The sequence below is a fragment of the Lepeophtheirus salmonis genome, chromosome 4 (genome assembly GCF_016086655.4).
Source record: "Lepeophtheirus salmonis chromosome 4, UVic_Lsal_1.4, whole genome shotgun sequence".
In the NCBI taxonomy this organism is placed as follows: domain Eukaryota; kingdom Metazoa; phylum Arthropoda; class Copepoda; order Siphonostomatoida; family Caligidae; genus Lepeophtheirus; species Lepeophtheirus salmonis.
This window is the reverse complement of record NC_052134.2, coordinates 40,820,623-40,836,174: the sequence shown is the minus strand read 5'-3', so window position 1 is coordinate 40,836,174 and position 15,552 is coordinate 40,820,623. Positions and strand designations below refer to the sequence as shown.

General features: G+C 32.4%; 1 long non-coding RNA gene across 4 annotated transcripts; it reads left to right on the top strand.

The window, feature by feature from the left end:
- Positions 1-4,386: 4,386 nt before the first annotated feature.
- Positions 4,387-15,154, top strand: LOC139905222 (uncharacterized). Of its 4 annotated transcripts, none has more exons than XR_011779835.1 (8): positions 4,387-4,524; positions 4,582-4,957; positions 5,014-5,704; positions 5,774-6,472; positions 6,541-6,681; positions 6,738-7,003; positions 14,031-14,367; positions 14,862-15,154. It is a non-coding gene; the product is annotated as an uncharacterized lncRNA (long non-coding RNA). The 4 variants fall into 4 exon arrangements; XR_011779836.1 differs by lacking the exons at positions 14,031-14,367; positions 14,862-15,154 and adding an exon at positions 10,441-10,698 and having other exon boundaries at positions 5,014-5,277; positions 5,331-5,704; XR_011779837.1 differs by lacking the exons at positions 14,031-14,367; positions 14,862-15,154 and adding an exon at positions 10,441-10,698 and having other exon boundaries at positions 5,774-6,018; positions 6,078-6,472.
- Positions 15,155-15,552: the final 398 nt, after the last annotated feature.

Here is a 15,552-nt window from a genome sequence, read left to right as displayed (position 1 = left end):
ATGATAAGGTACATTTTTTTATGTAATATTAGTTATCTTCAAAGTTTGACTCGAAAGTGTAAATTAGATATACTTTTAAAGTGCATATCTTTACCTGACATAGTTATACTAACTGACACTAGATGTTGCCATAATTTTTTTTATTCTATTTCTAAATGATATGTATCCTTCTTATCATTTCACCTATCTAATTTGCATTCAAAAAGAGATGCTTCCTTACTCATCAAGTCGAGCTCGAATCCAAAAGTTGTATTACAATTATGAGACGGAAATCTCATAAATCTTTATATACTTAATTGGTGTAACTCCATCTGACCAATTATTCGAACATTATAAAAATCATAATGATATGAGTCAAGAGTCATTGGGTGATTACACAAATTGACAAATGGCAAAACTGGAATAATTCAAACTTATTAAAACGGAAGGGGCCAGTTGAAAAAAAAAAAAACAAAACATAATCACGAAACTTTTCTTTTGTATTGTTTTTCAAAAAGTAGGGGGCAAGACACCCTCAGGTTCCAGCGCCCATAACGTTGTTGAAGTTTTAACGATATCTTCAATAAAACATTTACTTAAAAAGAAAACGAAAAAGTATAATTAAGCTATGGAGAAGAACATTGGCTATCAAAATTGCATTTGAATAAGTTATTATCCTAATATTCTTCAACACGACATGTTTTCTCCAAATTCATGGCTCGGTTGTTCATTTGTTTTACATATTTCGTTTAATGTTGTTTTAGGCCGTACTTTCCACAATATGATAAACATTTTATTTTTAATCACTAGTTTAAAAATTACCCTTTCACCAAAATAAGCTTCAAATGTCTGTTTTTTTGTTGTAGTACCACAAAAATATGACGATGTTTATCGACAAATACTATCGCATGAAATTATATTGTATATATTTAACTAACAAAACATATGAGGGACATCTCTTATGAATAATTTGCAGCCATAACCTTAATAGATATTTTATTGTTATATTCTTGTTTAATTTCAAACGAACTAGTAATGTTGTAAATATGAAAAAATATTTTTGTATGTTTTGCCTCAAGATATGTATTTATGTAGAAGAAAAATATAATTAGAAAAGTAAGTGCTCTGTTTCAAGACACGCAAATCTACGTATGGAGGTACATAAACTTATTTTTCTTTAAGCGTTTTCAAATTTAAAAAATCTTTTATAAAATTTGGTCTGTCAAATTACTTTTAGAATTTTATTAACAAATGCCTAAATTAATCATTTGTTACCTTTATTTAAAAAAATAATTTGTTGTATTATAAAGTTAAATAGCTATTTAGGTAAGAATTGCCTATGAAAAAGTATTTTGTATATGAATCTGTTTTCATTAATTACGTCAAATAAGCAAAAGTTTATTAAATATATGTCTTATAAAAATTTACTTCAATGAGAGAAAAATTGTTCATTGATCGATGGCTATTAGTCAAAATATTATCTAATTCAGGAAATCACGTTTTTGTAAAAATAAAGTAATTGACTTTTTCATAATAAACAATTGATATATATTTTTTTTTGGTTTTAACGTTCCTTCCATTGGTTAGATGGAGTAGCACTGATTAAGCATAAGTAAACATTATAGCATTACATTTACTCCATCTACACTAGGAATCTTTTTGGTGAAATCTATATACATAAAGTATATTTTTTTCTCCAGGTTCATCTAGGCGCGAACGTACACACATTGAACTCAGGAGAACAACTTCTCCCGAGCGCATTGTCCATGAGCTACGGCGAATTGTTTAATACATCATATACGTTAAATTAATCCTCCCCCCCCCAAAAAAAAAATGATGTAATCAAACTTTGTAAATTTTCAAGTTTTGTCAATCGCCAATCGGAAATTATTAGATTATTATCAGTCAACTTTTAACAATTTTACAGAGCAGATATACTTTGTTCCGAATTTAACAAAGAAAATCAAATGCAACATAATGGCACCCAGTAGCATTTAAATATAATTTATTCCGTTATTTTTTATTACGAGGTTTCGTTAGGCAACCAAATGATTGATAAACAAAAAAAGACTAGTTTTGTTTTTATCTCATGTCTCTAAGTGTAAAAAGTAGGAGCAACAACAAAAAGGCAACGCTCGTGCATCTCTTCTGCACCGGTATCAGTACCGAGAAGGTATTAAAGACTGTTGGCTGCCTATAACATCAAGAAGTCTATTAAGGAGCACCTCCTCTCATACAGCAAGAAGAATCAAAACTTCTGCAGCAACAATACGGCTGACTTCTGGTCTCTCTCCCGCCCTGACCTCAGCCACCTGGACTTTGCAGTTTGGAGTGCCTTGGAGAGAATCTTTGTCATACCTCTCATCCAAATTTAGACTTGCTCTGAGCTACCATCATCACAGCATGATATGCGTTCGAGTCGGCCTATATCAAGAGCTGGCAAATTTCAGGGGATAATATATGCGGCAAATGGAAACGATCAACCCGTACACATGGGTTTGGAAAATTAGTCAAAAGATATTAATGTAGCTTGACTCTTTTAAAAACGATGGATCCAATATTATTAAACAATAGGGTTCTATAACCAGTTCATCTAGTAAAGAAGGTGGGAAGAGCTGCTAATCGATTTTGCGGCGTGTAGAAGCTGTTATTAGTTGTAAAAGAAGACATAGTGAAAAAAAAATATAGCTAAAAATAGTAATTTAAGATATCAAAAATTTATATTGAGTTGTTTCTACTTGATTCCATTGAAATCAAGTTTTTCGTCTAATCTTTTTTTAGGGTGGAGCTTATTTTTAAAGTTTGGGAATTGTTGAGCTCTGAGGGTCATAAATTATTCCTTTTAAAATGTAAGCTTTTTATCTAAAAAATGTGTTCACGGTTAAATTTATGGTAATTTAACCTTTTCCATCTGTTTTAAGTGATTAATTAACCATTGCTAATTATTTGGGAGACATAAATTGTAAATATGGATATAATTTCTTTTACGAGCAGACAGGTGGACATATAGTAAAAATGCAAGTTATGATAGTCTTTGCTCTTTCTCACCAATTAACACAGAAAGATAGTATATAACTATGACTTATTTTGATTAAAAACTTATTCCGCTAGATTGCTTAGGAAATAAGATTTGTTGTAACACGAGGGCCTTAGTTGATATTCAAAGTAAAATACTCTTTTTTGAAAAAGACTGATTGTTTTTTTAAATTTGAGGCCATTGAGTTACTTTTAAATATTTTTCAAACCCATAAAAAATGTATTTAGACTGAAAGAAAAAAATGTGACCCTAATATGCATGCAACTGCAAGATTTGGGTCCCCACTTTGTTTAACAATATTTTCAAATGATAATTATTTTTATTGGGGGAATTTCCCCAAAGCACACCCTTGTCTACTTTTTATATCTAACTGCAGTTATTTAGAAAAAAATGTAAATGACAATTAAATACTTTACATAATTCAAAGACTGATACAAATGCAGCATAAAATCGAAGTTTGGAGTTTGTTTGAACTTAGAATTTGTTTGATGTAATCCAACTATTTGTTTTGAGGGACCCAATAGAGTCGTGAGGCAATGTAAGGTTTCCAAGGCGAGTCACAAGTCATAAAAGTCAATCTTAAGTGTAGTCATAGTCCATTTGTTGATTTTTGACAACATTCAATTTGAAAACGGAAACTATGAATAGAACTGAGAATAAAAATATTATTTTCTCGATTCATGCACCGAAAAATGAAAAGTTATGCAAATCATTCCAATATTTTTTTTAAAGAACTGAAACTACACGGTTCTAAAATTAAAACCCCAATTCCATCACTAGTACGAATTGGTTTTAACCCTTGATAAATTGCACTAGATAAAATAAGAAGTCTTATTATATAACTATTTTAAATCGTTTATAATCTTAATTTTTTTTTTTAATATTAAACTATATTTTACTTAACACACTAATAATTATTACTAATGACTACATAGAGCCTAATAGATTGAAATTTAAATACATCATACAAGAGTTATAATTGAAAAAAAAAACTGCAACAACTCCTAGATTTTTTTTTCTCTTCCGAGGCGTGTAAGATATAATTTACACTCCAGTACTAAAGTACTCCCTGTTTTAATAATGAATATTTATAAAATTGATAAGGTACCCCCTTTTCTTTTCCCTCTCTTTTCCCACCCCACTACATAAAGGAGATCCTTTTAATTATTATCAAAAGAAAAGAAAAACACAAGAGAAGAAGAACACTGAATAACAATAAAACAAAAAAGAATTGTCAATAATTGTGACAGAATTAGCGTAGCTGTGCGCGTGCATGCGTTTCTTCTTCAAATCATTCCGGTATTATTCAAAAGTTTAACTGGACTCAGTGGCATTTAATTCTGTCAACATTAAAAAGAAACCCTGTAATAAGTGCATCTGTCTTCGTCAGCTCCTGGAGACATCAAGAAAAGTCAGTCCCTCTCCTTCACTGTTACTCCGTAGCCTTCCTTAACCCTTTCCTCGAACATGCCCCGTATCTCTGATAACTCCCGGCAACTCACGAAGAGGTGAGAGGACATTTCCACTTTATCTTTACAGAAACCACACTTTCTTTCTTCTTCCAGGTTGTGTTTGGAATTCGTATAAAGAGAGCCTGTCGCTAATTGGTATCGAAATAGCTTCTGATGCGATTTTGTGTAGGGTTTATTTAAAATACGTTCTGTGTTATTCAGAATGGAGTCGTCTAGAGTGCCATGACTATTAAGTAGCCGTTTCTTCGACAATTCTCTGGGGTTGTTAATATGCCTTAAACTCCTTGTTATTACAATTTTAACTGATCTGCTGGGAACATTTCCAAAGGCCAACAGACAATGCATGTTGAGTTCACAGCAGCTTTGCTTATCTTTGGAGCTCTGCCATAGCTTCAAGAAGTGAGCTCTTACAAGGAAATTGTATGATGTGAGAGTTGGTTTTCGGTGTTGTCTCAATTTTCCAAAAGAGGTAAGTCCGTCAGACTTGAGTAGTTCGTCTTGATTTAATAATCTATTGTGATTTAGGGACTTGTGTGGACCAAGTAACGAAAGAACAATTGTGAGAATCGAGTTCCAAGAGTAGGTCATTTTTTGCCAGAAGTTGTCACCTGATTTGGTAACTTTGAATAACTCCCGTGTACCTGTCTGGAGTCGTTCTTTTAGATGGTAGCGAAGAAGATTCTCTCGATTTCTTAGAATTTCATAGTTGCCGATGTTCAATGCCCCATCCTAGGCATGGACTCCCTGAGTTTTTATGAGTTTTAAATTGACTGTGAAATAATAACTATAGTTAGTATTATATTAGTAAATTATATTCCAACTTTAAACCTCAAACTGTGAAGATCTCCTTATCCTATTCAATCCTCAAAGCTCGACAACTCTACAAATGCACCGGTCTCTTGTATTTACTATTTATCAACAATTAAAAAGGATGTTTTATATTGGAAGGGTCTTGAAACTATGCTTTTCTTCTATTCGTTAGGATCCAAAATCCTCACAGTAACAGGAAGATGGTTAATTGCCACATAGAATCAGAAAATACGAAAATGTTCAAGGCGAATCCTCTTAGACCCCTTTTTTTATTCCAAAGGAAGTCCTCTCAAATTCTGTAAATTTTTTTGCAAATATCATCTCTAAAAAGAGTGTACTTCATAAGGTGAATTACTTTTGCAATCATTATGGAGTTCCAGATTTTATTCTAATCTAAAAGATTCAGGCGAAGTGATTAATTAAGCTTTTAAGTTTCCTAGTTTTGACAAATTTAATGACACATATATTTTTTTAGCTCCCTCAACTTGGGATATTTCAATGTTGACACCCGAAAGCAACGACGAAGTGGAGAACTTGAGAAGTGGAAATTTTGCGGTAAGAGATAACTCTTCGGACGTGAGGACCACTGTTTTTCGAGATTAACTTTGAGCCCAGAGTTTTTATTAAACCTCTCCAGTGTGAGAAATACTTCTTTAATCGAGCTTGCTAAGGTCTCTGTAGAGCCCTCTATGGTTGTTGTGAGGTCATCTGCATACCAGAGTGATTTATGATTTAATCAACATATTAAAAACCCTTAATTTTTCTATTTCCCATTAAAGACATCTTGTGGCAATTAAAAATAGAGATCGGGATAGACTATCCCCTTGTCGACAGCCCTTGTGCTAAGGAAACTGGACATATAGCCCCCTATTTGTACTATACTAGGAACACTCTTGACAATAGTGGCTATCATTCTTAGAAACTTGTTTGGAAAAGATACGTCGAGCAATTCCCGAAGAATGAATCGGTAGGAGACAGTGTCAAAAACTTTCTCGATATCTATAAGATAAACTGCAAAACTTTTGCCTGGCAGCTAAATCTCATTGATCATATCTTGGACTGTACGTGATATGTCTTCAGCAAATATATTTTTCATTAAGCCTTTCTGTTCGTTTGGAATAATATGTGGGACGATCTTAACTAGACCCTTGTTTAATATTCCCGCCAAAATTTTGTAAGATGTATTCAGCAGTGTGATTGGCCTGAAGTTTTTAATATCAACAGTATCTTTTCCTCTCTTAGGCACCAAGACTAGAGTCCCTGTACTCATGAACTTACGTGACGATTCCAAATCAAAGATTTCCCTGTAAGCTCCCTCAAGGATCGGGGTAAGAACTGATACAAATGTTTTATAGAACTCAAAAGGGAGACCCGATATCCCAGGTGATTTTTTTGTTTTATTATCCTGATATATTCTATAATTTTAAATCGATTGATAGGTTCAAATATTCCTGAAAATTCAATCTTATCCTCTACTCGTCCAAAGTCTGGCCTGCCAACGAATAGAGCTCCACCACCTTGAAGAGTTTTCGAGACGCCAGCTATGACAAAATTTACACATATCCTCACTCGTGCAGTCACCACACCAGTACAGGTTTTCATAGAAGTCTGAAGCCGTTTCAGAAACCACCCTAGCGTCATTGATTACTGATCCATCCGATAATCTCAGAAAGTGCAATTTTTTACATTGTGAAAATACTTACAAGTACTTCCCCTTCCCATTTATATTATTCTTAGTATCTCTGCGTTCGTCTCTGCTGAGTTCCCATCTAGACTCCCTATTTTGGTCTTAATTTTTTTTCTTAACTGTGCTTCTTTCTTCCCGATATTTTTAAAAATATGACTGGAAACGTTTTCTATTTTATCTAAAGCTTCACAGGAGAAGTACAAGCCCATTCTTATTCTCTCGTCATAATATTTTATAATCCTTCGTATTTTCGTTTTTGCTTCTTCTGATTCCATATGGGTGACGTTCAGTTTCCAGAACGTTTTGGTGTTTTTGTTTACTCTTAATAACCTTCCTATATTAGGAGAGGGATCTTACTATATGGAATGAGCACATTGAACTCCTTTAGCTATTTTGATATCGTTGGTGAAGCGAAAATATAATCAAGTCTACCTTGGCTTGCAAATTTGAGGACCATGATGTCCTTTGAAGTTTTTGAGGTCGTGTTTTAAGGGCCACGACGTCCAGAAGATGTTTGGAAATCAAAGTCTCAACGTCGATTGCATTTTTTTTCTCGATCCTCCGTAATTTTTTGCGTCTCTTGCAGGATTTTTTGTGATATTTAGGTCACCGAGCAAAATGATCACAAACTCAGGGTGTGAGGTATATTTTTCGAATTTATCGCTATAAAAGGAACCCGAGTCGTAGTTTGGACCATAAGTGGCAAATATTCTAGATCTTTTATCTAGGAAGTTCACGTATACAATGACAACGTTCCCCTTGGGATCAGAGTATACCAGGCTTGGATTTAGGGTGTCTTTGATGAGGACTATAGCTCCCCTTGATGGATGTGTTATTTCATATTTTGTATTTGAATAAAGGGTCTATGGGATTTTGGAAATAGGTGTTTGATAGGGGATACTTCATCATTGCGAGTGTCAACAAGGACTAGCACGTCTGGGATGGACAATATTGGAGAACCTTCTTTGGTCTAGACGGTGTAGGAATAGAATTTACATTATAGGACATTATTGAACTCATATCTTAATTAATAAAGGATAAGGGAAATTTAATAATAAAAGCAAAAACTGGGAAAAAAACAACAATTCATTCCGATTTTTTTCTTCTATTATGTTTCTTTATATGATCACCCGACTGGGAAGTTTGATGCAATGTTTGAAATGCATTCATGAGTATTTCTATGGCATTTCGATTCGAGTCCTTCCCTTTAATGACTACTACGTCATTTTTGTCCTTTTCCACATTGGGGGAGGGGGTCATTTCGAAATGTACTAGGCACCTCTAGGCCTTTTAGTGTGATCATGTCCCATATCTTAAAACGACATTATTACTTGATAGGGAGTTAGATCTTTCTAGCTTATACTTTTTAGTCCTCTGGATTCATACAGGGTTTTCATTGTGAGGTAGTTCAAAAGGTAATACTTCATCATAATTTTGATCACTCAGTTCATTTGAACAGTTTTCTGTCGATTTTAAGATTAGAAGCGACTTTCCTGTCTTTTTCTATAGCAACTTCGCTTCTAATCTTAAAATCGACAGAAAACTGTTCAAATGAAATGGGTGATCAAAATTATGATGAAGTATTACCTTTTGAACTACCTCGGTTTCCCTTTCTAATTTCTTTTCAAAATTATCAACTCCATTTTTCTCGTTATTTTTGGTTTTTACATTCAGAAAGATTCGACTCTCTCCTTCGGAGGGAATGTTTGGGGTTTCTGCAACACATATTTCAGCCACTTTGCTCAAAACTGATGATTTGCTTCAGGATTGGTTTCCTCCAACTTTTTCTGCGTTCATAGAGTCGTCTGTTTCCTTTGTATTTAAATGTTTTTCACCTTGTTTGTTCGATTTTTCTTCTTTCCCTGCCTCTGTAGGATTTTTGGATCCTCATTTTAAGTATTCTCCTTGAATATGTGTATTTTTATGAAAATTGACATTTTTGAGAATTTCACGATAATCTTTAGTAGATATTTTATTGTTCTCACTTCCAAAGAATGTGTGACCAAACTTGATGCAGTGGGAGCACTGTTTTTTTGCTCTGTTAAACTCTAATTTAATGATTTTATTACTAAAGGGTAGGAGGGGAGGATATTTTTGGATCCCCAAATGTATCATATAGAAAGTTGCCGGATACTCGTGAATACTTTTTTGGGAAATTTCAGATCAAGTTTAATTATTTTTCTTTGCACTATTAGTAATTAGCTACAAACTGTTAATTGATAATTTTAATCAGAGAGAAAACACGTGCACCTTGTTTTATGCACATACGCGCACTATTAGTTGATTTAGTTAACGTAACTTATTATATTTAAATGGATATCGTTTTTTAAAGAGAAAAAAATAACAACCAGAAAATAAAAAACAATTATAATCTAAATTCACTTTAATTTATAAATTGTTTTACGAACTTTCTTATGAATAATTGACTTTTATAGTATATACTTTTTAGTTTTTGTTTTTTTCATATGATAACTTGAAATTGTTTTAATTAAATATTTATTTGAGAGATACATACATACGTACATTGGGGAGTAATGAGGAAACCAAAAGTCGAGATCTCACCTGACTTGGCATTTTGCCACAGTTACCACAATTATAACTTGTAAACGAATAAATTTGCTAAGAACCTCTTTCTGTACTTCCTCCTGTTTAACCAAAAAGTTGTCTGTCCATAAATATGATCTAGGTACAGAATAATTATGAAAGCTTACACGAAATACATATCCAGTTATTGTTCTTAGCAAATTGGTAGAGAGATGGGGTGGGTACAACGTTATTGTTCCCTTGAAGAAAAAAACCATGTAAGAAAAAATATTTATAGACAAAAAGGTACTATTTTTAAGAATTTAAGAATTTCATGTTCGATTTTAAACAAAAATACGGAAATAATTATACTTCATACGGAAACCCTTGCGACCATAAAGATTGCTTAGGTTGATTTTTATTTACATGCCTGAGCCTATTATGCAGTTGCGGGAGGGGTGTGAAATATGTTTGTGAAAAAATTGAAATTGCTAAATATTATTCAATACAAATGTGACGTCATTCGTAATGTATATATAGAGTTGTATAATATATGATCTGAATGAGTGTAAGATATTTTTATAGTTGGCAATTTGAAGCTTAATTAGTATTTTCCAAAGCTTTTATCAAATAGTCTTTAAATTTTGAAGACAAAACATCTAAATTTAAAGTAATCACTAGTGTGTGTGTTCATGAAAGATGGAGAGTAACTTGTGTGAGAGTCCTTTGCAAGGTACGGAGTGAGATTTGTCTTTATTTCCTTCCTCTTAAGCTCCTTGTAGATAATTTAATTAAATGTCATTACAGCAAATTACTTTTCTCCTAAACATTATTCTAATTGTAATGGGAACTATGTCGTTTTTCGGTTTCTTTTATTTTTACATACCCCCAGGGCATATTTTATAAGACTCTAAGTGTATCCCTTTTGTTAGGTGAAGTCAATGGCTCAGTATTACACACATCTTTACTATTCCTCACCGATTTTTGTATTGAAGATTTTGTGAAATAAAGTGTGTTTAAATAATATAAAGTTTTATAGTGACTCATTATATCAATTCACACGGCTGAGCATCAATATTGTGATTAATCATGTATTTAGTTTTTCCACTTACAATCAATGTATACTATATTCTCGATCAATTTTTTTTCTTTTAACATAGTTAAATATCTTAATAAACCTGATAAATAAATGACCTTTCTATTACATTATTACTCAGTACAATGAATATAATAAACGCGTAAATTTAAAGTTTTTGACATTATTTGGAAAAAGTACATTTCAAATTTAAAATCCTGCTCCTAGAGCTGATGAGATCTAAAGATGTATTTACAAAAAACAGTACAATAATTAAAAAGTGTAATTTAATTACTGTCTCATCTAATAATATAAAGTACGTGTCAATTTATTATAGATTTAACTTTGAAAGCCATTCTGAATCAACTTAACAAGATTTTCGATTCCTCGGTGAAATCGGTGATGTCTTTACCAAAATATCGATCTACATAACACCGGTCTGAAAGAAAAATTATGTATCTGATAAAGTTTGAAATCTTAACTCTAAAGATTAATTCACATATTGACGAACATGCTTTGAAATCGGAAGTAAACTTTTTTCTTATTGTTAATTTGTAATATTTTGATTTGCTTCCTCTCAATGTGTGAACCTAACTTCAGACCAGTGACCTTTTGTTGCCACTAAAGTTAATTTGTGGGAGTTGATAGAACAAAGCCGACCTTAGGCGACTGCACCTACTACATTCACACTGGCCCTGGCGTCGTAGTTGATTTGAAAAAGAGATTCGAAATCTATTTATTATAAATCTGTTACGCATAGGACTTTGCATTAGCTAAGGTTGGTCCTTTAATGAACAACACAATTTATTGACTTTTCATCAATAGTAGTCAAATGAAGTAGCTGTAAGTGAAAGAAGATAAGGGCTCTGATATTGGCTGAAAGACATAACTATAGTTGCATACACTGTAGATTATATATACACACCTTTCCCTTATCTATTTGTTTAGAAAAATAATAATTGAGTTGAAATGAGGTCTTCATAATGCTAATCAGGCTTATATTATTCAAATATTATCTTGTGTATGTAAAACTAATGTACGTTATTTAACTAAATCCACATTCCACGTCTAATTCCAATTTTTAAAAATCTATGAATCACAATATAGTGGTGATGTGTAAAGTTTCATAAAAGTACTGAGATGGGGTGAACGTAAAATTATAATAAAAATGTCAGTTTGTGTAAAAATATATTCTAAGACAAAAACAACCGCTAGTATTCAAAGCTAAGGTATTAGGTGTTTCATTGATTAGTCAAATATATGCAAGAGTGTCAGCTTTTAACAGTTAGCTATTCTTGAGCAATTTGTTTTCTTCTTCTTATATGATGTTCCTGGCATATCATTGCTCGACCGACTTACAACCGATAAAAGTACAAGAATTTCTTTATAGACATAAGAGTTGTAAAAAGTTAAATGACGTCATAAATACAAATCTAATATTACAAAATTTTGACGTCAATTTGTTTCTTCTTTTTTAACTACCGACAGAACAAATGAATTAAAACTATTGAGGGAGGGAGTTTTATAGATTGCTGCTGCTATCTTTGTATTAGTAATTTAAGTGCAACATTACTTAACTGTTGGTTTTTGAGTTTTTTTGATGTGTCAGTCAAGAACAACAAAGATCAAAGATTTGGTTCGTTTTAAGTGAACGATGGGGTCAGTTCTCTTCTTACTTATACTTTTTACATTGAAAGAAATATGTTGTTAGTGATACAGCTATATATTTGAACAGGAAAATCCTGGTTCTTGCTGGATAATTTGTCGAAGAAAATTTCGCCAAACGATAAGTTTTTTATACTTGGCAGTAATATACATTTTGTGATGAATTTGTGACAGCTTCTATGCTGTGTGTTATTGTAGTAAAAACAATGGGCTTCAAATTTTCTAATGTAGTAAAATATTTAATAAGAATGAAATTTCTTAAAGCGGGTGGGGTTCTTGTCTGATGGCCTGTTCTAAGGGTTTTTCGCCATGTTAAGGGAATATATACAAATAAGAGATAATACAAATGTCTTATTTCGCTACCAAAAAAGCTTGCTATTCTTGGTGTGTTGTACTAAATGATCCGAATCAGTAATACAAATTTCTTATTTTAGAAGCAAATCTTTCTCAACTTGTTTCTAAGTGCCTATATGTGTACCTATAGGAAAATCAAAACTTATTCGCATGTATATTTGCTTGTTTTTAAGCATAACATTGTAAACAAAATATTTTCCTTGCCTACATTTGTCATATAGTATTTGACGGATTACAAATTGAAGCTACATATATTGTTTAAAAAATATATAATTCAGCATTGTGTACATATATAATATGCCCAATAGCTTGTAAAACTGTTGAGGGATGTGCTCCATTTGTATATTTTAGTTTCCACTCACAAAAAATGTGTTTGTCGTCTTGCTTGCAAATATCACGAGATTACTGTTTGCATGATAAAGTAGTGTAACATACAAATAATATTTATTAATTGTCAATTGAACACGTGAAATATTTCCATTTATTTTGCCCATAACTTTCAAGTATTAAATGACTCAAACAAATACATATATAGCAATATGAAGGGGGGGGGGGACTAAGTCCTGTTGTGAAATAACTTATTGCATAAAATACATTGTTGCATTATTGGCACATACGAATAACTCAAGAAAGGTTTTAATAATTTAAATTTAAAGGTTTTGACTTTTGATAGAGTGATCCGAAGATTTTTGCCTTATGAATTTTTGCCCTTGGCACTTGCTTTCATCCTCATTTAGGTATATATTAAATTATAAATGTATTTTTTCGCAATATTTTTTTTTTGTGTGTGTGTGTTTAAAATGGGTCGTTTTTCATTCGAAGTCATTTGTAATTCATCTATTTTTACATAGAATAACTTGCAATGAGAGCATTTTTATTCAATCTAGATATATAGAATTCAAATTAAATTAATGTTAATTCTTAATATAATGAATTTGAACCGATTTAGATTAGTGTACTTTAGGTGAGAGAAAAGAGAATGAAAGAACAGAAACAAATAAATGTAAATAAACACAGTCAGTGCAGCTAATTGAACTTCAATATTCCACTACTAGATTTCTTGTCGGTTCGAACTCATTATAAAAATGTGCAACACTCATATTTGATATTTTCTACTCAAAATTCCCAAGCGAAGTATCCTAAAACCCTTTTATATAAATATATTATACTCTACCGATTTTGGGTTAATAGATTTATCCTCCTTGACAAAGACTTTTTCTATTAAAGACAATGTAAAAACTAAATTTTAGGCCTCTCCAATTCTGTTAAAATCTATTCCTTTGTTGGATACCACAGACGGAATATACTTGATCCCTTCCGATCCTGTGGACAATTTACCCATTCCTATATTTGGAATTTTTAGTGACAATGCCATATATCTCGCAGATGCAGCCAAAACTATACTTCTCACTTATTCCACAACAATAGGATCATACGATGTCAGACTATTGCTCAAGGCCACCTACCCAGAGGACAACTATGTGTTGACCCAAGATGGTGCACCCTCACACACCTCGGCAGAATACCAGAAGTTCTGTACTGACAGCATGGCTGATTTTTGGCACAAGGCCATATGAACATCATCTTCGCCGGATATGAACCCGTTGGCCTTTGCTATGTGGACTTTGGAGAGGGAGACTAATCGTACATCTCACCCGAACGTGGAATCCGGAAGGACGCCATTTTGATGGAGTGGAACAACTTGTCCGATAAGTTCATCAACTCCTGCTAGGCTTTCCTCCGCCATGTGGAGGGTTTGATTGTAGTTGAGTACGGCCATATTGAGAGGACATATTCACAAAGTCGTGTTTCAATGTCTTGTTAAAAAAATTTCAAAATTATTTATCAAAAAAGAAAATTATTGCCATTTATATAAAATCAGTCATTCTGTCCATGTTTTGCTTCCGACCCCTGTGTATAGGTATATACAGGGTTGAAAATAAGTTTTAAACTTATTTAATCCTTACTAATCCTTTAAAACTTGAGTACTGAATACACCAAAATATTTTTTTTCCCTCATCATTTTCTGAAATAGATATAAAATGAATAATTACTTCTTTAGATTTAAAATCTTATAGAATTTTCTGTTATTTTTCTTGATGTTGGCATATGAAAGCATTCGACATACTCCATATAAATTTTACTTATGATATTTGATAAGATAATTTTTTTCACTTATAAAAAGGCAAATCCTACATTACATTTTGTGCACATTGTTTTTGTAAACCCATTTATACATTATTTATATCTTTTATACAGATAGGAAGGTGATAAAGTCTGTCAAATCTTATTGAATCCACACGATGAAAACTGTTGACTTTTCTTTGGCTTGTTTTCCACGATTCAGTTGGCAATCTTCCACGTAGAGGGACTCTTTTGGACTGACTTATGAGCAAGGGTGATAATTTTGGTAAGAATAGAAAAGCGTGCGAGGAGAAGAGAAGAAATACTTATGGCATCATTGATTAAATAATATACATCTTCTTCTATCAATCATGAACGTTATCATACCCGCCTTTATTATTCAATATTAATATAATAATATTAGATGGGGATAGTCGATAGAGAACTGAATAAAATGCCTAAAATAACGTCTTCTGGCTGGATTTCTGGAAATGGAGGTCCAGGAATTTGGAAAATACTTACTGGATGAGAAACAGATGGTTTGTCGGATTTGTCGATATAAATGTACCTTTAGTCCCCTGTCTAAAATTACACGCCACTCATTATCCTCATCTCATATCAAGAGCATGGATATTCATCTAAAAAATCTAGTTAATGATGAATACATCAAGTCAGACTTTAACTCTGATCTCACAAAGATGCTTATTGCATGTAATATAACCTTATCCATTGCTAATCATCTACGTTCAAAAAATTTATGGAGAAATACACGGGTAAACCTATCCCTTCCTGAGGAACCATCATTAAATTAATGGAGGATGTTGTT